Consider the following 18,556-nt stretch of genomic DNA (forward strand, 5'->3'; position numbering starts at 1 on the left):
ACCTTTAAAATAAGAAGTTGATAAACTCTATCCTGTTGCCAGAAAGTAAACTTTCTTCTTATTTCACAAGAAATGATCTATCTCACTGTATGTGTTCATGTATATGTTTGCATATATAATCTCATACTTGTGTATAAGAAGATAAAGGGAAAGTTTTGATAAAGCATAATTTATTCTTAAATTTTCCCAAGGATATGATCATATGAAAGTGAAATTACAGCTAAAACACAATAGTGTTACAGTTCTGTGTGCTGTAAAAGATAATTAAATTGGTTAAGTTTAAAGTTGGTTTGCTGAAAATAGTCATTGTGCTATATAAAAGTAGATAACAGCTAGATTGTCAGAGTTTAGGATAGTGTATTGCAAGCAGAAAAAACACTGGATATTGACCACTGCAGGAGGACACATTTTTAGACTGGATTAATACTTGTTAACTTTAGCAAAGAAACCAATGTAATAGCAAATTCAACAGTGAAAGTTAGACTTTATTTAAATAAAGATGAGTAGAGTTTGCTTATATTCTCAGCATTCTTATGGACAGTATAAACTCTATAATATACACTTTTTATTAAGGCTAGCACTTTCAAATATTCATCCTAATCACCTATCTCCCTTATCACATAGTAATAAAATCAGGGAGAATAGAAAACGTGCTTACTCATTTGTTTATTTTTACCTATGCTATTCCTACTCTAATCTGTTTTTTAATTGTGTACTGTTATTTGTCTACTGGCAAGTTAAAAGTGTTTGTTCTTCAACCAGGGCCAAGGTCAATGGTGGAGTCAGATTTTCATTTTTTGCAAGTGATAAAGTGTCTTACTCAATTCAAAATTCTGTACAGTCCATTATAAGCCACAAGTGCTAGTCATTATATAATAAACCTAGGCCTACAGTAAACACAGCCTTATAAGTCATCAAAGCAATTTAAGAGATTAGTTTGATGTTTGACAGAGAGTCAATATATATCGCTATTTGGTGGGTACATGCTGAAGTAGCACTTTGCTCAGCTTTAGGCTGTGCTTTAGTATCAGAAATTCAGTAAAGTCAACCAAAAACCAAGATAATAAAACCATTGAAGATCTGAAAATAAGTGGATAAAGTGGGAATATAAATTAAGGGTAGTGGAAGGAACAATGTGTGAGAGTCTGGCTTGCTTCCATTACCCAAGCTAGTCTTTCTAAATAAACTTCTCTATGTCTCCTGATTCTTGTACTAGAACGTATACAGGTTAATTGTACCTCACTTACTATACATTATTTATTGTTAATCATCCTCATCTCTTCCTTCTCAATAGGATCAGTAAAATTTTAGAAAACTGCCTGGTATATATTTTCTGTGTTGCCTCAAATATTTTTCTGTATTCCATGTATACACAACAATGTACTAAATATTATATATGCTAATGTGTGACACTTAGGAATTTATTTGAGAACTCCCAACATATTTAATTGTGATAAAGCAGTTAGAAATTTGTCCCATATTTGTATTCTAGTTGGCCTGTCTCTAGAAAATTCTGGAGTCAGAAAAATATAGATTTAAATCCTAATTCCATTGTTAATATAATTCTACAATAGAATAATTATATTAATTATAGCACATTAACTACTTGATAGTACACATTAAGAGCTAAATAGTGCACCGAATTTCTAATTTTATTCACTTGTGTTGTTGACTTTTTAAAATTTTTATTGTTTCTTACAGAATTTAATGTAATGTATTTTGATTATATTTACCTACTTTCTCAATCCCTTCCAGATCCATACATTTTATCCACACATTTCTGTGTACTGAAGACTAATATATGCTGCCAATATATTTTATATGTGTACTCTACCAGCATCTGGTCGACCTACCAGTGGACGTATATTTTAAAAAAAATCTGATTCTTCCATTCCCAGCAGGCATCAATCAATAAATAAATTGTAGAAAATACAACAAATGGTTTATATTTTTTAAAAAAATCATCTCCGAGGAGGTGTAGTAATCAATTGCTGTGGTGATAAGTAATTAAAAACATTTTAATACTGTATTCATTTATCAGAATATTAGTCATGAGTTCTAATTTAAAGTTTATGATCTATTTAGGGTTTTTTGTTTTGTTTTGTTTTGTTTTGTTTTGTTTTTTTAAGACAGGGTTTCTCTGTGTAGCCCTGGCTGTCCTGGAACTCACTCTGTAGACCAGACTGGCCTGGAACTCAGAAATCCAAATGCCTCTGCCTCCCAAGTGCTGGGATTAAAGGTGTGCACCACCACCACCCAGAGGTTTATGAGCTATTTACCCACTGGTTCTTTGTACCAGTGATGGTGTCTTGCATGGGTTTCATTTTGTGGACTGCAACTCAAATCCAACAAGAAAATGGTTAGCCTTCCCCAAATGATCATAACCATTATTTCATCAATTGCCATGTCTTGTATCCTTTTGTAGTATGCATAGCACCTTGTGTGCACTATGAAATCTAGCCAATATAAATGAAAATTCTAGGTCAGTTCCAGCTTTATTTTTTCTATGTTCTAAAACGAAATAATTAATGTTTTTAGCCATATACCTTACTGTCATCTTCTGGGATGTACAGGCAACAAAGAGCATTGTCAATAGGTTGAAAGGTTGGAGAATCTATGCAACCTCACTTATCTACAACTTCAAAAGAAAAAACTCATTCCTGGCATTGGGGCTTTTTACTTGTTAATGGTCTATAATAACATTTTAAAAATATGCATGTATATTTGCATATATTATATTAAATATATAATATATTTATGTATATATTCTATATTATGCATTTATTAAATTACATTAAATTATGCATATATTTTTGAAAAAGCTCATATACTACTTGGAAAATTCTGAATCACTTTTCAAAATAAATTTAGCAGTCATAATTTCTCACTGTGTTCATTCCTCTACTCTTCCTCCTTTTATTCCCCAAGCCGTTTAGTCTTTCCTGTTTTATTATTCCCCATTATCCCTTTATGGTAGTTTATTATACTCCCTCACCATAAAAATCTCCTCCTCTATGTTCCCTTCCTAATTTTCTAATTTCTATGGGTATTCTAAATAAGCTAAATAACTAAAGATTCTATGGTAACGATAATAAATAAGAGAAGAAAATTTGTAACAGTCTTTGGGAGGTCTGAGTTACCTCAGTCAGAAAGATTGTTTCCAGCATCCTACATTTCCCTTTAAATTTAATAATTTCATTTCAACAGCTTTTAGTCCATTTTACACATGTACAACATTTGATTATCCATTCATCGGTTGATGTCTATTTAGGCTGTTTCTGATTGTTGTGTTCTGTGAATAGAACAAAAATGAACAGGATAGGCACGCATCTGTAATAGGATACAGAGTGTTTTGGGAATGTATCCAAGAGTAGTATAGCATATCATTTGGTAGATCTATGTCTAACTTTGTGAGGAAACTACACACTAATTTCCATTGTGGTTTTACCAGGAAGCCATCTTACTTGTAGTGAATATATTTTCTCCTGTCTCAGATCCCCCCTGGCATTTGTCCTCATTTTTTGAAAATCACAACCATTGTAACCAAGATATAGAAAATCACAAACTGGTTTAATTTGAATTTCTATGATAACCGATGATGCTGAGCTTTTTTTAAAAAGTATGTTTATTCATTTGTGTTTCATCTTTTGAGAATGTTCTGTTTATTTCCATACCCAATTTTTTATCGAGTTATTATTCTTGTTTAGCCTTTTTAGTACTTTGTACATTCTAAAACATCTACATTCATATGGCATACCTATTAAATCAAGGAAATGAATAATTTAAATAGATTTGTAACATGATGAGACAAAAGCAGTAAATTAACATTTCTCAACTATGAAATTCCCTTGTCAAGAGGCACACAGCATAGAAGTATACCAGACTTTCTAAACAGAAATACTACCTACCAATGCTCCTAAAATTATTTAGTAAAATGTTCCTTCTACAAACAAAGTAATCTATATATTTAATGCAATGTCCATTAAAATTCAAATGCAATTCTTCATAGATATGGAGAAAGTAACCTCAAATTTCTTGTAGAAACTTAAAAGCCACCAGGATAGTCAAAATGATATTGAATATCAAAATAATGAATCTATCAAGTTCTACTTTAGAGCTATAGTGATAAAATAAGTGCTGTATTAGCATAAAGACAGACTGACCAATGAAATAGAATTGAGGACCCGTATCTAAGCCTGTACTCCTACAGCTGTCAGACTTTTCACAGAAGCCAAAGTTCAGATTGAAATACAGACAATGTGTTCAACAAATGGATCTGGTAAAACAGGATAGCTATAGGTAGAAGATCAAAAGTAGATCCCTGTACTTTTAGATTTTGTGTTAACTTTACATAAGCTAGAGTGTTTGTGAGCAGTAAAACTTCAATTGAGAAAATGCAGGTAAGATTGTAGGGCATTTGGAAAGCAAACACTGCCTGAATGACTGGAGGGACTGGAGGCTGGATAGCCCAGAGACCTAAAGTATACCAAATAATATATGCCTAAAAAGAGAGAAATATGGTGATAAAATAGCTCCTAATGATAATCTGCTATACTCATATATCAGTGCCTTACGGAGTCATCATCAGAGAAGCTTTCTAATGAAGTAGATGCAAAGACATTCAAAGGCATACACCCAGACATTATGCATAGAAAGACAAAGACCTTAAAACACAGTTATAAATAAGATTTCTCCGTCATAACTTCTCCATCTCCTCCTAGTTCAGGGGAATCCCATAGAAGAGCAGGCAGAAAGAGTAAAGAACCTGAAAATATGGAGGAAAACCACTAAGAAGAAATTATGTGCAGAGTTTATATGAACAAAGTTTACATGAACAGAGACTGAAGCAACAAACATAGGCTCAGGCCTCCTGAGTATATATTATGATTTCAAGTGTAGTCTTTTTATGGGATGGTGGAATATGCTAGTGAGTGGGTTTCTGATTTTTCTGCTCCCTTTTGGCCCCCTTTATTTCTGTTAATTTGCTTTGCTCAACTTCAATGTGATAGGTTTTGTTTTATCTTACTGTACTTTAACAAAATGAGTGAGTGAATGAATGGATGAATGATTGAATGAATGAATGAATGAATGAGAACCTAACCAGTAGAGTAAAGTTAACAACGGAACAGTCACTTACACCTTCTAGAAGAGGGAATATGTATTTTTCTAATAGAGTAACAGTGGTTATCTCCACCAATCACACATAAGCCCTTTGTTCAGGAGGGCAGACCAACATATGTAGTTCACAGGTTTTGTTTGTTTCTGGTTTTGTTTATTTGTTTCTTTGTTGTTTTTACATACGCTTTGGTTACAGTTTGGAAGGGCTTATTTGGGGGTGTCTTGGTTTTGAGGAATTCTTGTTATAATTGAGACTATTAATTTTTTAAGAAAGAAATTAAAGCTGGGTGAGTGAGATGTGGAAAATGATCTGGAGTGACTTGGAAGAGCAGAAAAAATTATCAATATATAATTAAATTTAAAAATTGTTACAAGTAGGAAAGATATAATAAAAAATAAAATGAACATTCTATACTTTGAGAAAATATTTTGTTATGGATGGGAGAGGAGATGTCTTAACATTGTAGTTGGAACATCATGATCACGCTTGTGATAAGAAAGCAGGATTATTAAATCTTATGATGTACCAACTAAGCAGCACTCTTCCTTGATCTTTTCATGAGCCTCTACCTCCAGGTTCCTGTCTTGTTTGTGTTTGTGTTTATGCTCGGTTTCTCCTTAATAGTTCATGACCCAAAATATGAAAGCCAAATAACCTCTTTCTTCCTCAACCTGCTGTTTCATCACAACAATAATAATGCTAGGATAACCCTGAACACACACACACACACACACACACACACACACACACACACACACACACAACCTCTGAAAGGTTCAAGGACTCAACATAAAGCCTAATACCCTGAATCTAATAAAGGACAAAATAGGAAATATGCTTGAACTTATTCACAAAGGAAAAATCTTTCTAAATAAGACTCTGTATCACAAGCATTAAGACACAAATAATAAATGAGACTGCAAAAGGCTAAAAGGCTTTTTGTACATTCATGGGTAGCATCACCCTTGTAAAGAAGCAGCCTACAGAATACAGAATGAGGAACCAGAATCGTTGCCAAATATACATGTGACTGATGTAATAGTATCTAGACTATAAAAAGAATGACTCAACAACTTTTATACAAACATGATTTTTATCATTCACATAACACAGAAGAGACAGATAAGAGATACAAAAATTTCAAATAATCACAGAATTAATACAAACAAATAGTTGAGCTGAGATGTAATACAAAAGTGCATAACCCCAAGGTCATTTAGGTAGTTAACATGACCTCCATGGTTAAAATGAATATTAGGGAGGTACTTGTTGGATCTTAGAGTCTCCTAGAAATATTTTTCTGTAAACAATTTTGTTTTTATTAAATTTTTTATATTACTCAAGATTATTAATAGTGAACGAATACTTTTAAAATTATAATACAAGTATTAATAGTAATTTAAAATGTCAACAATTTAAGAAGGAGCATGCAGATGAAATGGACTAGAGAGGAGATTGAGGCAGCAAATGATGTAAATGCAGTATATGCATATGGGGGTATAAGTAATTAAGAATAAATATAATGTAATATTTGGAAGATGGATCAAAAACCACTGAAGTGCATGTTTCCCAACCCCCCCCCCCAAGAAGTCACAAACTCTTGAAGAACTAAAATGACCAAAGTGCTCAAAAGACTATTAGACTAAAGACTAAATAGAGGCTTTGTTTAAGCAAGTGGTTTAGAGAAATAAAATTTGACAAAAGTCAACAAAAAAAGATATCCCAGCAGAAACTGAATTTTAGTGTTCCTTGAGCAAGCATGATATTTTGAAGTTGAAAAGAACGAGGAAAATGTTCTAGTGCTGGGGGGAGGGATACAAGCAGACACAATATGATTTTGAGTATTGATATTGGCTCAGATATTCATATTTTTATCCCAATATAACTGTGAGGTCTCCTTTGTTCACGCTCCTTAGATAAATTGTCCTGATGTCTTAGGTTGCCTTGGCAAACATTTTTTCAGTGCACATGTTTTAAACTAGTGGTTCCACAGCCTTGCATTTAGGCACTCCAAAGCCACCGTGAAATTAAATTAATTTGACCCTTAAAAATTACATTTATAATAAGGAGAACTAAAGACCATTAAATGAAGATAACACAACAAAACAAAAATCAAATTAAGAGTCTGTCCTGAAGACCTTTAAGGTATAGAGGAGGGCCTTTTTAAGCATTGTGTGTTGTTAAATCATTCTGCTCATTTCACAGTGACTTGCTTTTCATAGAGCCTAGGATAAAATATACTTCAGTGCTCCTGTGCATAATTAATGTCATTCTGTAGTCTTCATCAGATAAGTCACCTGTGAATGTAAAGCAAGTACAGTTTACTTGAAAATTTTTTGGTAAGTGATCCTCAAAGCATTGATATGTGGCCAGAGGCAATATCTGAAAAACGACTTAAGTGATGCCTTTAATAAACTTAACCTTAATATATATCATTTATGCATTCAATAAATCTGTAGATGTCTATTTCACTTTTAGGCAATTATATAGTTTAATAATATATAATTTTATCACTCCAAACTTTTTTGATTATACATTTTAGATGATGACACCTCAGGATTTCACCCATGATAAAGAAGGGACCGTCCCCTGAACCAATTTATAGGCTCTGCATTTAGCCTTTTCTCCAGTTACTGGAGCTGATACTCTTTTCTTTTATTTATTTTCTTTTATTTTCTAGGACCCATGGATTTGAAGACATATACAATAAGTTTTTCCTATGAAACAGAAAACAATAACAATAAGCAAACAATATGACAAACATGATACAAAAGTAGCATTTAATAAATAATAAAAGACTTCTGTTTATAGGAAGATTTCATCTTATTTTGTGGTGTGTGTATGTGTGTGTGTGTATGCGTGTGCATGCGCAAGTATGTGTTTGTGTGTTGTATGAATAGACATGTTTATATTTGAAGATATGCATGTTGTTACTCAATTACACACATGTATAACTGTATGTAGACCAGAAATCAATATTAGTTATTTGGTTGGTTTTGTTTTCTCTCTCTCTCCATACTATTTTGTTTTTAGTTTTTATCAAGTTTCACTATGGTATGGATTATATACCATAATGTCCCTGTAATGTGTTCAGTGGAGTAGGTTTTAGTAATTACTGAGTTGTACAGACACCGTCATTGCCAAGCTATAGAAATTTTATTGTCCTATCATATCTTTTACAGGTCATGTTCCTTTTTTTTCCTTTCACTACCAAATTTATTTATTTACTTTACATACTGATTTCTGCCAACCTACCTCCTCTCCTTTCAGTCACACCCTCACAATCCCCCTATCCCCATTGACTTTTTAATCCCTTTCTCCCTTCTGGGCTGCCTTATTTGGCCTCAGTGCAGAATATGTTCTTAGTCCTTCCTTAGTCCTCCAGGACTTGATGTGCTAGGGTGGGTTGTTACCCATGGGGAGGATTCTACATTATTTTTTGGGATAGAAACACCTTATTGAATCTCCAAATTTTCTAGTTCAACCAGACTGGCTGACAACATCCTCCCACTAGCCTTGTGTCTCTTCCTCACTATGGAGTTAAAGACATGTTCTGTCAAGCTCAGACTTTATTTTGGTGCTGGAGACCTGAATGTAGTCCCTAAAATATATTCAACAAAAACTGACCCATCCTATCCCTAAAAATATTTTCATTATAAAAGATAAAAGGGAATAAATTGAACGTAGACTGGATGAGAAACCTTACAATCATAGTAAACTAATTGCCTTCAGACATTTAAGAGCCACTCCTGAAAGGTGAGGGCAGTATCTAATATTCAGGTTATTCAGTCTTTGCATTAGAAAAAGGATTTGCCAATTGTTCTCAAAATTATTATTTGTTTCAGTTTGGAAGATCACATATGAAAGCCATTAATTCTGTCTGGAAGACCTACAGGTGAAAGACAAGATTGAAAGAAAACAGGTTGGAGCCAGGTAATGAGTGACATTTATTACAGCTTTATGTTTTTATTTGTTAGTAAAAAAGAAGCTTTTAACACTTTAAGAAGAAATAGACAGCAGCAATTGTGCTTGAATGATTTCTCAGAGAGCAATATTTAAAATGATAAATGTCCTTTAAAAGACATTGTAAAGACTAAATAAAGAAATACCTTTTCGGGATAAAATTTGAAATGTAAATATTATATCCAATAAAAGAGGGGGAAAAAAGAAAAGCTGTTAGAACCAACATCCTTAATACAATGTCAGCCCTCTTAAAAAAAACTGTCTTGATACTAAAATTTGTTTTGAGAATTGTATATTGCAGAATGATCAGCCTTGGTATATCTACTCATCAAGCAAGCTGGGCAGACATGCTCAAACCTCTGAGGTCCAGGAATTCCATCTGGATGCAGTGAAGACACAGCATCAGAGGCTTGTCAATTTGCCCTTCCCCCACTCCTCTTCTAATATCTCAATGCCCATAATCAGCTTGAAGAAGCTAATGAAGAGTCAGCACCCCTATTCCCTGGACTTGGGGACTAAGGTGGTAAATGTTGGGTTGTCTTTCTAGAGAAAAGTAGTGGTTTTGTGGGAATGGAGAGGATTAGCTAGAATTTATTACATAGCCATAACCTATTAGTAGAAAACTGTACAATTATTACCAAGATGAAGATATAAATTCTTAAATGGCACCAATTTACTTTGATTACAAATTTTAAGGTTTTCATTGGTACGAGCTTCTTATTGATATAAAAGTGAAATGAATATTGTTACTCTCATAGGCATTGTACCAGTATAACAAATTTAAGAATACAAGGTTTAGACCCAGTCCTTCTTTAAATTTTTTAACTGATTTGAGATGGTCAGCCTGTGAGTTAAGGGACTATAGCAAATTCATGGCTTGGAGTTTATTGTTAGGGTGTTTTCTATGTTTTATTTAGAAATAGCTGAGTGGAGTTAACAGACAACCATCCAGATTGCCTTACATGGATAGTTGGTTTTCAAAACATCAGAAATCCACAGAATTGACATGAAAAACATTTCTGTATTATTGTTCATTTTGATTAGAGACCTGTCTGCTCCTGACAGCATCCTATATTGAATTCTAAGAAGAAATTCAGCATCTTTGGAGTAACCCCAGTTGTGGTGACACAGCCACTAGACAAGAATTGCCTCTTTCCTTCTACAGACAAATTACTGTCCAGAAAAGAACACAATTGCAGAATAATCGACTGATTATGTCTGCCTAAACAGAGTAATCAGCCCTTAATAATTCTGCATCACTAAGGTCTGTCAGATGATCCTGGGCCAGAAGGCAGAAGAACAGATGCTCCAACTTTTTGTAGTAGAGGGAGTGTCCAGGTGTTCCAAGGTCTCTATAAATTGGCTAAGTTTTAGAAGCTATGCCTTGTGCATCCCACAATTATAGTTAACTCAGTCATTCTGGATTTCTGACGGGGTTGAAAACTTATAGTCTCATAGCCAATCCTGGCTATTTACTTTGAGAGAAAAGATTTGAGTGGATGGTCATCAGCTGACATTCATCCTAAAGCCAAGGAAAAAGCCAGGTTCAGAACTAAGTGTTTTAGTTAGGATAGAAAACAGAGGTTCTGGTTAGTCAACAAAATGATGGACTGGGTATTAGGACTATCTTGTACCTCACTGGTACAAATTGGCATAATTATGCTCTAATTTATTTTGAGAGAAAAGTTTCATTTTAACAGGAAGGGTGATATGTAGGAGGAGCTAAGGTGGGAGGAGTACTGAGAGGAAGAGAAAGAGTAAGAAGAGGAGGAGAAGAAGGAGAAGAGAAGCTAGGTGATGAGAGAGAGAAAGAGGGGGTAGACAGGGAGGCAGATGTTCATATATCTCCACCAGTCAAAGATAGTTGATATATCTAGGTTGGGTAGTGGGTTACACCTCTGATTGAGCAATACCAAACTTATAAAGCCTTTGATTAACATTTTTTTAAAAAATGTATAAATGCAAAAAGGAAAATGGGGCATGGGATAGGGGTTTTCTAAGGGGGGAATGGGGAAAGGGGATGGCATCTGAAGTGTAAATAAAATATCCAATAAAAAAATGTAAAAAAAGAAATACCTTTTCCAATAGAAACTTGCGTAGAAATGTTACCAAAACATCCTTACAATATGCTTACACCCCTCCTACCAATACAAAATAAAACAAAACAGAACAAAACCCTGTATTCAATAGTAACAAAAGAACTGATAATAGTTGATAAGCTTCAATATTCATATCTTGGTTTTGAACAGTTGATGATTGTACATGTTAAGCAATATACAACATTCTTATTATAACATAACTGATTTCTGCTTGAATAATTAATTCTGTGTGTGTTTGTATGTGTATGTTTGTGCGTGTTGTATTGATGATACAAATATATTTTCATAGACATGAAATCAGAACAAATTGTTTTTGTAAACTTGATATTTGTCTTTTTACTTTGTATAGATGGACAGCTTTTCATTATTTATACATATTCATACAATGAATGTTTATAATAGTTTACATATTTAGTTCTGTTCATTTTCATTTCTACTATGAGTCTTCTCTTTTAATATCCAGGTTATACATACTATCTCTCTTTTTGTCTTTAATATTTGCCTTGTTATTTAGTCTTTCTGTGCAATTGTTACTTAAGCCAAACTTGACAGAATCTGAAACCATATAAAAGTAAGCTATTAAGGTATACATGTGCTGATTATGTTGATTGTGTCCATTGGTGTAGGAAGACCCAACTTCAGTTTGTTGGGGGAATCACAATGGGATAATAGCACATACAAAATAGACGAAAGCAAGATGAGCACTAGCATGCAATCATTCACTGCTCTCTACATCCTGCATGTGAATATTATGTGACCAGTTGTTTCAAGTTTCTGCTGCCTTAACTTTCCCATCATGTTGGTTATACCCCTAACTATAAGAAAATGCTTTTGTTAGAATTTTCTGTCGTTAAAGAAGGACAATTATAGTTAACTCGGTCATTCTGGATTTCTGATGGGGTTGAAAACTTAAAGCCTCATAGCCAATCCTGGCAATTTACCTTGAGAGAAAAGATTTGAGTGGATAGTCATCAGCTGACATTCATCCTAAATCCAGGTTCAGAACTGAATGTTTTAGTTAGGATAGATGACAGAGGTTCTGGTTAGTCAACAAAATGATGGACTGGGTATTAGGACCATCTTGTACCTCACTGGTACAAATTGGCATATTTATGCTCTAATTGTATTTTGAGAGAAAAGTTTCATTTTAACAGGAAGGGTGATATGTAGGAGGAGCTAAGGTGGGAGGAATAAGGAGAAGAGGAGAAGAAAGAAGAGGAGGAGAAGAAGGAGAGGAGAAGCTAGGTGATGAGAGAGAGAAAGAGGGGGGAAACAGGGAGACAGATGTTCATGTATCTCCACCAGTCAAAGATAGTTGATATATCTAGGTTGGGTAGCGGGTTACACCTCTGATTGAACAATACCAAACTTATAAAGCCTATGATTAACATTTTTTTTAAATGTATAAATGCAAAAAGGAAAAGGGGGCATGGGATAGGGATTTTCTAAAGGGGGGAATGGGGAAAGGGGATGGCATCTGAAGTATAAATAAAATATCTAATAAATGAAAAAAAAATTCTGTCGTAAAAACAAGAAACCAATACATGGTACAGGCTGAAACTGGATTATATAGCATTTTCTTTATTTTTTTCTTTCATACATTGTACTCATATTGATTCATATGAAACAGTCCTGGTCATATTATTTTATAATATATCACAATATGAACACAGAGAGTCCTTATTTACTGTTATAGTCATTTAATCTTCTAGCTATGTCGTTTTAAATTTTTATTTTAGAGAAAAGGACATACAATGATATTTACATCAACTCTTTAATCAGACAGAATATAGTTTCAAACTCTACTTAAAGGATCATATTTTCCTCATATTTTCCACAGATGCTAATATGTTGTCAATTACCAATAAATATAAAGCTATGACAATTGAAACATATTAAATATTACCCTGGAATTCGTTGCATCTGCAGAAGTCAGTATTTATTCTAACCAAAGTTTATCTGGCCAGCAGGTGGTTGCCACAGAAAATTTATTTGATCATCTGTCTACTCATTTTCTGCTAACTTTTATCACAGTGAGAGGTAGGCTCTGGGAAGAATAGCTTGGTATTCTTATTTTATTTGTTTATTATCAAACAAAAGCATTCATTTGAATTAAGATATAATTATACTATTTTCCTCTCATTCATCTTCATTCTACTCTTCCCATGTGCCTCAGGCTCTCTCTGAAATTATAGGCCTATTCTACATTAACAATATTGTAACATACACAAAGAAATGAATCAACGTATAAATATAACCTACTGGGTCTATTCACTGTTGCCTGAAAAAATATGTTTCTGGGATGACCCCTCTATATTGGAAACCAGTAAGAGGCCTCCTCTCTGGTGCAGAGTAGAATTAGCAAATTGAACTTACTGTCCTGAGGTCAAGCACAAGCTTCATGAATCATGCTGGAACAAAAATATGGATAAAGTATGGGGTGCAAAGGATAAATTCAGGTCAATAAAACCATTCTTATATCAATTTAAAAACATGTCTAATAGTGACAGACTGTATTTAAATTCTCATTTACTTATGTTGTATTTATTTTGATAAAAATACTGTGTCCATTGTAGTCCACCAGCTCTACTTAATGCTGAACTATCACTCACACATTTTTGGAAGCATTTTCTACTGAAGGGAATGGCCTGAGGCATGCATTATTCTGTTTTGAAAAATAATTCTACATTATTTTCTCCCTTATGCAACACTAAACTGCATGTATTTTATTAATGTCTTTGTGGTTCCCTTATCTTTAAAAAGCTGCATAATAGATTCTTTCTGCTGTTGGTAAGTGGTAAATACTTTCTGAGAAAAGAATTGTGTTCTGAACTTGCCCTCTTCTCCAAGGAATACCAAATACACAAATACTTCTCCAGTTCCTTATCCAGTTATATTTATATTTCTAGTAGGGATTCATCCACCTAATTTCTTTCTTTTTACTTTCTTTTTTTTTCTTTTTTTTGACATGAGGAGAAGAGGTCTTTATGAACAAATTTTTGCAATTTCACACAGCAAGGAGAATCAATGGCTCTGTGTGTTACATTATTTCTCGACGACTGGATGAGAGTTTTAAAGTCCATCATACACATATGTGTTTGGAATAATTAATAGTAATATGTGGTGATTTTAATTTCCTCATGTCTTGTTGCGAACCACACTAGTCCCATCTAAAGCAAGATGTTATCAGAGTGTGCTCAGCTGTTGTAGGCTATTGTAATACAAGTCTCATGTCAAGGTATATGGCTCAAGATGGCTGCAAAGCTGATAGCCTCTTTCTGCTAAAAGTCAGCTCCCAACAATGTCTAGCTGAGATGGCTGAGACATCAATTACCACAGTAACATTTCAGAATAATTCTGTGTAAATTATCCCTCTATATGTGAGACTACTGTATTTACAGAATCCAATAATCACATAACAAAAATGTTTTCCTGAAAGAAAAAAAAATTTGATTTTTGTGGCATGACAAATAATAGGTTGAATCCATGTAACTGAAGTGGTGTATGAGTATATTCTATACCCTCTTACTTTTTCAAAGATCTTTGGTATCTCTCCCTCTCATTGACTAAGTATGAATTACTCGGCAGTGCCTATGTGTGTTGTATAGTAAGACCTTAGAGGTCACTGTACTGAGTTCTAAAGACTTCATTACTTCTTACTATTATTTTCTAAACAAGAAAAATAAAACTTCACATTTACAACTTATTAAGATTTATTAGCAAACTAGGATGGCTTAGAGTAACACAGGCCAATGTTTATAGTATATATGCAAATATTATATCATTTTATATAAGGGGTTTCAGTATATGCAGATGTTGGTATCCATGGAGGGAGAGGGAAACCAAACATGCATGAACACTGAAGAACTGATACATCAGAAATCCAGGGATAAGCTCCTTATTTGGTTATCTGGTGCTAAGTGGTTCGCTCTGAAATTGTATACATATAATCAACAATAAACAAATTCAATTTATATTAAAATTTACATTAAAATATTGTCTAATTATTTTATGCCTTCTAGAATGAGATGAATGAATGAGTAATCAAGGCATATTAGCTTCCTACCAAGGAATTACGATCATGAAACATGGGCTTGCTCCCAGTAAAGGCATGAAAGAGTTTTACTTGGTTATTTAAGCAAAATAAAAGAAATATTAAAACAGATGATAAAGTCAAAAATTTCAAAATTTTAAAAATTAAGGAATTTGCATAATTTTCCAGAATAATAAATAGGAGTATTTGCATTTTAATAAAATAAAAAATAATTTTATTTTAATAAAATAAAAAATCAAGGATATTGTGACTTTGATTAAACATGGAAGATAATACATAACATTAGCTTCACATCATCTTATATTTTTATGAATACTATATAAAATAATGCAATTGAGAAAAATGGAAGGGGAGAAATCCACAGAGAAACAAATAATTAAAATGGAAGTATATTGGCAGACACAATATTACTGTGAACACTGAACATTGAATAATTGAGAACATAAGACACATGAGATAGAAGATGGTAATAGTGTAAGTACTGTGTCTAGGATCTAAAAAGGACTCAGAAATTACAATTACCACTTAATCATAAAATTTTGTTATGAGAATATTTTCATATAAAAAAGACATAAAAGAATCTAGGACCACAACTTCTGATCATTGTACAGTGGAAGAAACTAGATCAAAGTAGGTTTTTGGATGTGAGGATGTTGAATGTCATAGGAAAGAGAATGTTATAGCTAGCACTTAGACATTATCTGAGAACTTACATTTTGAATGATAAAATTTCCTCAGGCATATTTTTCTTTCAATTTTTAGAGTATCCTCAGTTGAGGATAATTTCTTAAGAAAGTGATTATTGGATGAAATTCTATTATAGATGGTTTACAGTTCAAAGAAAGATCAATATACATATATATGTATATTGATTATAACCATTTTTTTTAACTCTTAGGGGGTTTTGTCAACCCAGCAGGGTCTCGAGGCCTGTAGAAAAAAATCTAACAACCATCAATTATCAATAGTTTCTTAACTAGGACTGAGACTCTATGGCATAAGAACTGTGAATATGAACTCCTGGAAAAAACAGTTTCTTCAGAGATTGATCGATCAGAACTGATAAGAATTGATTGATAAGAGCTGTAATACTGTGGAAAGACTGCAATGTTGCAAATCCAGTAGCTAGTTTCAGCCCTCCAGTGAAAAATTAGAAAATAAAGCCATAATTGCCAAATAACCAGACACGTAGACACCAGCATATGAGTAAAATCAGTAATCGCTTGGAAAATAGGTTTCCACTAAAGCCCAGCTATCTTACAAGAGGAGACTGAATCTTCTAACATAGCTGAAGCACAAGAAAAATAGAAAAATCAATTAAACTCTTTCCTTAAAAAAGAAAATAATAAACTCCACAAAATTCATAGAAACACAAACAGTTGGTGTAAATAAATAAATCCCTTAAAGAAAACCAAAAATAAAAACAGCCAAAGAAAATGAGTAAACTGTTCAAGACCTGAACATGGAAATAGAAGCTCAAGTCCAAGTGGATCAAGGAACTCAACCTAAAATCAGATACACTGAATATAATAGAAGAAAAAATGGGAAAGGGCCTCAAAATCATTGGCACAGGGGTGGATTGGGGGGCGGGGTGCTATTTTCTAAATAGAACTCCATTGGCTCCACCTGTAAGATCAAGAATTGATAAACGGGACCTGATGAAACTGAAAGGCTTTTCTAAGGCAAAGGACATATCAGCATCTTACAAATTGGGAAAAAAATCTTCACGAATTCCACATCCAATAGAGAGCTAATATCATATATATATATATATATATATATATATATATATATATATTCCTCAAAAGCTAACCTACAGAAAATAAACAATCCAATCAAATAAAATTGGGTATAGAGCTAAACAAAGAATTCACAACAGAGGAGTCTCTAAGAGCTGAGAAGCACTAAAAGAATGTTCAAAGTCCTTAGTGATCAGAGAAATGCAAATCAAAACAACCCTGAGATTCCACCTTACATCAATCAGAATGGCTAAGATGAAAAACTCAGGTGACAGTACATTTTGGCAAGGATGTGGAGAAGGAGGAACTCTACTCCATTGCTGGTGAGATTGCAAACTGGTACAACCACTCTGAGGTTCCCCAGAATATTGGAAATAGATCTACCTGAAGACTCAGCTATACCACTCTTAGACATATACCCAAATAATGCCCTACCATACCACAGGGGAACTTGCTCTACTATGATTATAGATGACTTATTTATGATAGCCAGAAGCTGGAAAGAACTCAGATGACCCACAACAGAAGAATGGATACAGAAAATGTGATTCATTTACATAATAGAATACTATTCAGCTATTAAGAATGAGGACATTGTGAGTTTTGCAGGCAAATGAGTGGAACTAGAAAATACCATCCCAAGTGAGGTGACTCAGATCTAAAAGGACATTAATGGAATATATTCACTAATAGGTGGATATTAGCCAAATGTATAGAATATCCAGGATATAGTCTACAGAATTCAAGAAGGTAAAGAAGCCAAAGGACCTGAATGAGGATGCCTCAGTCCTACTTGGGAGGGAGAAGAAAGAAAACATAGGAGGTAGAGGGAAGAAAGAAACTGGGTGGGAGAGAGGAGGTAGAGGGAAAAGGGGGAACACAATCAGAAATTAGGGGGCAGGAAAACAGGAGAGAAGCCCTGAGGGCCAGCAGAAAGAATACAAATATGGAACCTCAGGGGTAGGATATGTGGGAGAATCTCTAGAATGTACCAGAGACCAGTGAGGTGATAGACTACCATGACTCAAAGGGAGGGACCTTTGAAAAAATGCCCAACAGTGGGGAGAGGGAACTTGTAGAGTCCACCTCCAGTAGAAAGACAGGGAAGCAAGTGAGGGGTGGGGTTGACATCCCACAGTCAAAAGTCTGACCCATAACTGTAACTGTCTAATTGAACTGCATGGACAAAATTGGAGAAGCAACTTAGGGAAAGGAGGTCCAGTAACAAACCCAAATTAGGTTCCAGCTCAAGGACAGACCCCAAGGCCTGACACTATTTCTCAGGCTATGGTGTGCCTAATAACATGACTATTCACCAAAAGGCACAACAAACAGCTGACTTACAGAGAAGTAGACACTTACACTCAACCAATGGAATGAAGTTGGGGAGCCCTGTAGTTGAGTTGGATAAAGGCTGGAAGAAGCTGAGGAGGAGGGCTACCTCATAGGAAGATCAGCAGTCTCAACTAACCTGGACCCCTGAGATCTCTCAGACACTGAACCACCAACCAGGCAGCATATACTAGCTTGTCTGAGGACTGACTCTACACATATACAGCAGAGGACTGCCTGGTCTGGCCTA

This window comes from Arvicanthis niloticus, chromosome X (genome assembly GCF_011762505.2).
Source record: "Arvicanthis niloticus isolate mArvNil1 chromosome X, mArvNil1.pat.X, whole genome shotgun sequence".
Taxonomy (NCBI): domain Eukaryota; kingdom Metazoa; phylum Chordata; class Mammalia; order Rodentia; family Muridae; genus Arvicanthis; species Arvicanthis niloticus.